A 6,000-nucleotide genomic window follows, 5' to 3' on the forward strand; every position below is an offset into this window, starting at 1 on the left:
CGTTTCTCAGGCTCCCTCTCCGGAGGGAGAAGTAGCCTGAGAAACGGCTCGAGGTTATCTAGAGTCACCAAAGCGACCGCGGCACCCCGAGAGGCACCCGCATGGGTTTTGGGTCTGATAAATGCACGCATCCCCGAAGGTCAGCGCTCGTTTTGCATGTATTAGCTCTAGAATTGCCACAGTTATCCAAGTAACGGTAGAGCGATCAAAGGAACCATAACTGATTTAATGAGCCATTCGCAGTTTCACTGTACCGGCCGTGTGTGCTTAGACTTGCATGCTTGTGTTCATTTTATTGTGATCTTAATGCAAGTTTTAATTTTTTTTTTTTAAATATCGTCAAAATATCTTTATCGTGAAAATCCTAAAAAATATCAAGATATTTTTTTTTGCCCCTATCGCCCACCCCTACAACCAGTAGGTGTCGCAATTCAATGTTATCAATGCTGTCTTTTAAAGCTGCAGTCGGCAACTTTTTTTTAGTCATATTAGCTTGAACTGTCACGGGATTCTGGAAGTAGAATATTAAATAGGCTGTTTAGGAAAAATAACGAAATCTGTAGCTCCCTCTGAAGCCTGTAATCATGCTTGCAAAAACCGAGCGCTCCCGGCTGTTTTTAACCAATCACGTTAGGGTGGAGGAATCCTACCTGTCAATCACAGCTTGTGCACACGCTGCTGAGCGTGAGTCTGCCCCAGCTTGTGTGCGCTCACACTGGTGTGAACTCACGTGCACAACCTCGTCCACAGAGGGGGAGGGGTTTGGGGGGCGATTTGGATCTTGTTAGAGGTTGGGGGAGGGACCTGAAAGTTGTGTCAGTTCGAATTTTCCGACTTTAGACTCGCAATTTTGAAAACCTGCCGACGGCAGCTTTAATGTCTGAGCCTGGCAAAGCATTATTACTTCGGTTTAAAAAAAAATATATATATATATTTTTTTTTTTTTTGGGAACGTTGGCAAGGCGGCCGCCTTGACTATAATGCGCTGCGGGAAACACTGCCTCTGGCAGAACCAGACTCAGGAAGGGTGGCCATCAGCCTCCACCAGCTGGGGTTTGAGAGGACAGAAAAGAGGGGACAACAAACACTGTAACACCATTCAAAGGATACCTGTTGGAACAGGGAAACACGAGTTAATGACCACAATAATGTCACATATACATAAAGAGAGTAAAGTGAGGAAAGGTGTGACAGATGAGGCCCCCCAGCAGTCTGGGCCTATAGCAGCTTAACTATGGGATGTTTCAGGATCACCTGAGCCATCCCTAACTATAAGCTTTATCAGAAAGGAAAGTTTTAAGCCTGGTCTTAAAAGTGGAAAGGGTGTCTGCTTCCCGGACATTTACTGGCAGCTTATTCCACAATAGAGGGGCCTGATAACTGAAGGCTCTGCCTCCCATTCTACTTTTAGAAACTCTGGGAACCTCAAGTAAACCTGCAGTTTGGGAACGAAGTGCTCTGTTAGGAAAATATCTTACAATGAGATCTTTAAGATATGATGGAGCTCGGTCATTAAGAGCTTTATATGTAAGGAGAAGAATCTTAAATTCTATTCAGAATTTAACAGGGAGCCAATGAAGAGAAGCTAAAACTGGAGAAATATGATCTCTCCTGTTAGTTCTCATCAAAACTCTGGCTGCAGCATTTTGGATCAACTGAAGGCTTTTCAGAGAATATGTGGGACAGCCCAATAATAAAGAATTACAGTAGTCCAATCTTGAAGTAACAAATGCATAGAGCAGTTTTTCTGCATCACTCTGAGACAAGATGTTCCTGATTTTAACTAGAAACCTGTTTTATATGCGAGTCAAATGATAAATTCTGGTCAAAAATAACTCCAAGGTTCCTCACTGTAGAACTAGAAGCCAAGGAAATACCATCTAGAGCAGGGGTGGGCAATTAATTTCTTCAGGGGGCCGCATGAAAAATCTGAAATGTGTTGGAGGGCCGAACCAGCAATGACTCAAATTTAATATTGACTTATGTTTTCTCATTATATTTCTTTTTATAATAAAATATTTAAATCAGATTATTTTGGTAATAAATAAGAATATTTAAATATTTATAAACATGAATTGTGGTTTAGGTTGAAGTGAGAATTAATACTAATTCTATCAAATTAATAGTTAATAACAGTTGCAGTTTAACATTTAGTTCATCCATCTGAGCAGTCACATCAACAGTAAAAGCAAGATCTGCCAGCCAGTCTGGCATGTCCCTTCCTCACAGAACTCCTGAATCTCCTCTCTCAGGTCCCAGAAGCTTTTCAGCACTTTCCCCAGACTCAGCTACCTGACGGCTGTGTGGTAGCTTAGGTCACGGTGGTCAGCCTCAGTTTCTTCTAAAAGTGAAACGAACTGTCTATGATTCAGTGCCCTTGATCTGATAAAGTTAACAGTTTAATTACAACATCAACAACGTGATTCACTTGTAACACTGACTTGCATAACACTTCCTGATGTATAATACAATGAAAAAAAGTTCATTTCTGCTCAGAGTTCATTTCTGCCACTTTGTCCTGGATTCGCTTTAACAGACCAACTTTTTTTCCTGTGAGATTTGGACCCCCATCTGTTGTCACGCCCACCAGTTTGTCCCATTTCAGCCCCAAGCTTTCGAGACATGCATTTACCTCAGCTAAGAGATCACTCCCCGTTGTTGTCCCTTTCATTGACCGCATGTCTGCCAGCTCCTCCGTGATTCTGAAGTCTGCATTGAAGATGAGCAGCTGGGCAGTGCCCCGTATATCGCAGCTCTCATCCAAAGCCAGGGAAAAGTACTCAAAGTCATTCACGCTGTCTTTCAGTTGTAGCACCAGGTTTTTCGCGATGTCCTCAATCCTCCTCGTTATGGTGCGGCGGGAGAGGGAGACGTTCTCAAAAGCGTCTTTTTTTTCGGGACATATTAGCGCAGACGAGTCCACCAAACACTCCTTAACTCTTTCGGTGCCATTGACGTCTATAGACGTCAATTTAAAAAAAAACGTTGACTGCCAAAGACGTCTATAGACGTCAATTGCGTTTTTTAACGGAGCGGGCTGGGGGACAATGTAGCGGAGTTCGTCACTAAATCTTAGGCTTGTAAACACTAAACAGAATATACTGGCAAAATTACCCGCTAGGTGGCAGCAGTGCCACTTTGCACAAAAAAAGAAGAAGCGTGTTTTCTCCGTTTTTTTGGTCAAACAGCTGTTTTTGGTGAAACCAACCTATGTTCTACTGTCTATTACTAAAGGACTGAAAATGGTAGAAACAAACTTTTTTTTCCTGATGAAAGAAGAGAGTCTACTCTTTCATTTGGTAATTTCGGTGTGTACATAGTCATAAGACACACTTTTCTGTGGGTCTTGGAAAATCAGTCAAAATACTGAAAAACACTTGGCAGTATGGGTCTCTCTGCGCTGAAAATGGCTGTCAGCTAATGAGTTAATAAACTCTCCATCAGAGAAGGGTTTGCTCTTTCTAGCAATCTTGTGCGAAATAACAAAACTTGTCTTGACTGCAGCACCTCTGGATGGCAAACGTTTTGTAAAAAGTGTTTGTTGAGATTGCAGCTTGGCGAGCAACACAGACGCCTCAGCTGCGCGCTCTTCTTCTGAAAAGTTATTGCATTTCTCCCCGTGTTTAGTCACGTAGTGACGGTGGATATTATACTCCTTTAACACAGCCACTGACACACCACAAACTAAACACACAGCTTTACCTTTTACCTCTGTAAACAAATATTTCGCTGTCCATGCCTTGTTGAAAACGCGGCATTCTGAATCAACTTTTCTTTTTTTACCGTGAGACGATATTTTGTGTGGATCAGGGATTCGGATGCTAGCCACCTGTCACTTGTCACTATCACTTATGCGTGCATTCATAAACAATGCGTCAGGCCCTTTCAAAATAAAAGACAGCTGCATCGCATGCACACCAAAATCCGTTTTTATTTTTGACTGGAGGGGGCAGGGGGGCGCGGGCCGGACAGGGACGGGCAAAGGGCCGTATCTGGCCCGCGGGCCGTAAAATGCCCAGGTCTGATCTAGAGTAACTATATAGCTAGACAATTTCTCCCTGAAACGCTCAGGTCCAAAGATAACGACTTCAGTTTTGTCTGAATTTAGAAGCAGACAGTTCTGAGTCATCCAGGTCTTTATGTCTTTAAGACATGCTTGTAGTCTGACCAACCTATTGGGTTCATCTGGTTTTATAGATAAGTACAGCTGAGTATCATCAGCATAGCAATGGAAAGTTATACCATGCTGTCTAATAATGTTACCTAATGGAAGCATCGTGAAAAGAATCGGTCCAAGCACAGAACCCTGAGGAACTCCATGACTTACTCTGGTGTGTGAGGAAGATTCTTCATTTACAAGAACAAACTGAAATCTATCAGATAAATATGACTTAAACCAGCCTAATGCAGTTCCTTTAATCCCAATAACATGTTCAAGTCTCTGTAATAAGATACTGTGATCGACCGTATCAAATGCAGCACTGAGATCCAACAGGACAAGCACAGACACAAGTCCGCTATCAGAGGCTAAGAGGAGATCATTGGTAACTTTCAGCAGTGCAGTTTCTGTGCTATGATGCACTCTGAATCCTGACTGAAACTCTTCAAACAGATTATTTCTGTGTAAGTGATCACAAAGCTGAGCTGCAACTATTTTTTTCAAGAACTTTAGACATAAAAGGGAGATTGGATATAGGTCTATAATGAGCCAACACTTCTGAATCAAGAGTAGGTTTTTTAAGTAAATGTTTAATTACAGCAACCTTAAAAGTCTGAGGTACATATCCTGTCAACAAAGACAGATTGATCAAATCCAATATGGAAGTATCAATTAATGGGAAAACCTCCTTGAACAGTCTGGTTGGGATTGGGTCTAAAACACAAGTTGATGGTTTAGAAGAGACTATTGCTGTTGTTAGCTCAGAGAGATCAACTGGACAGAAGCCGTCTAAATACAAATCAGGTTCTAAAGATACTTCTAAAGCTGCTGTACTTGATGATACATCACTGATAATAGTGGGAAGGACTCCATCAATCTTCTCTCTGATAGAAACAATTTTATTAATAAAGAAGCTCATGAAATCATCACTGCTGAGAGTTAAAGGAATACCTGGCTCAGCAGAGCTCGGACTCTTAGTCAGACTGGCTACAGTGCTGAAGAGAAACCTGGATTGTTCTTATTCTCTTCTATCAATGATGAATAATAAGCAGTTCTAGCTTTACGAAGGGCTTTCTTATACGTTATTAAATTATCTTTCCAGACTAACTGAGACTCTTCTAAATTAGAGGAACGCCACTGTCTCTCCAGCTTTCTTGCAGTCTGCTTTAAAGCACGCAGCTGTGAATTATACCAAGGAGCCAGCCTCTTCTGACTGATTACCTTCCTTTTCAGAGGGGCAACATTGTCCAGTGCTGTACGCATTGAAACTATAGTGCTGTCAACAAGAGAGTCAAGTGCTGCTGGAGTAAAGTTTAGGTAGTCGTCCTCTGTCATATCTGCACAGGGCAGTGAAGAAAAGGATGATGGAATTAATTCTTTAAATCTGGTTACAGCATCCTCTGATAGACACCTTCTATACGTAAATTTCTTCTCAGAAACTGTATAGTCAAGTAATGTAAACTCAAAGGTTATCAGAAAATGGTCAGATAAGACAGAGTTATGAGGGAACACTGTTAACTGTTCACTCTCAATGCCATAAGTCAGCACAAGATCAAGGGTGTGATTAAGGCAGTGAGTCAGTCTGTGAACACTCTGAGAAAATCCAATAGTCTAATAGGGCGTAAACATTTCAATACGAAGCACTGTGAACTAAAACAGCATGTGAGCAGGATGTCATTCCAGACCTTCAGCAACACAGCGTTTACTAACCACACATTATTCTGTGTTGGCCCCGTGCTTCTTATGCTAACCTGGTTCTGTCATCCAGGGTAAAGATTAGAGATCGGCCGAGACGGGTTTTTTTTGAGGCCGATACCAATTAAAAAACTTGCAGTCTTAAC

The 6,000-nt window shown here is 41.9% G+C and overlaps 1 protein-coding gene across 5 annotated transcripts in view; it reads left to right on the forward strand.

Annotated features, from left to right (window-relative positions):
• Positions 1-6,000, forward strand: part of LOC142383609 (transcriptional repressor CTCF-like) — a 32,494-nt gene that overhangs the window by 21,915 nt on the left and 4,579 nt on the right. The window lies entirely within an intron of this gene.

Source organism: Odontesthes bonariensis, chromosome 7, assembly GCF_027942865.1.
Source record: "Odontesthes bonariensis isolate fOdoBon6 chromosome 7, fOdoBon6.hap1, whole genome shotgun sequence".
Classification (NCBI taxonomy): domain Eukaryota; kingdom Metazoa; phylum Chordata; class Actinopteri; order Atheriniformes; family Atherinopsidae; genus Odontesthes; species Odontesthes bonariensis.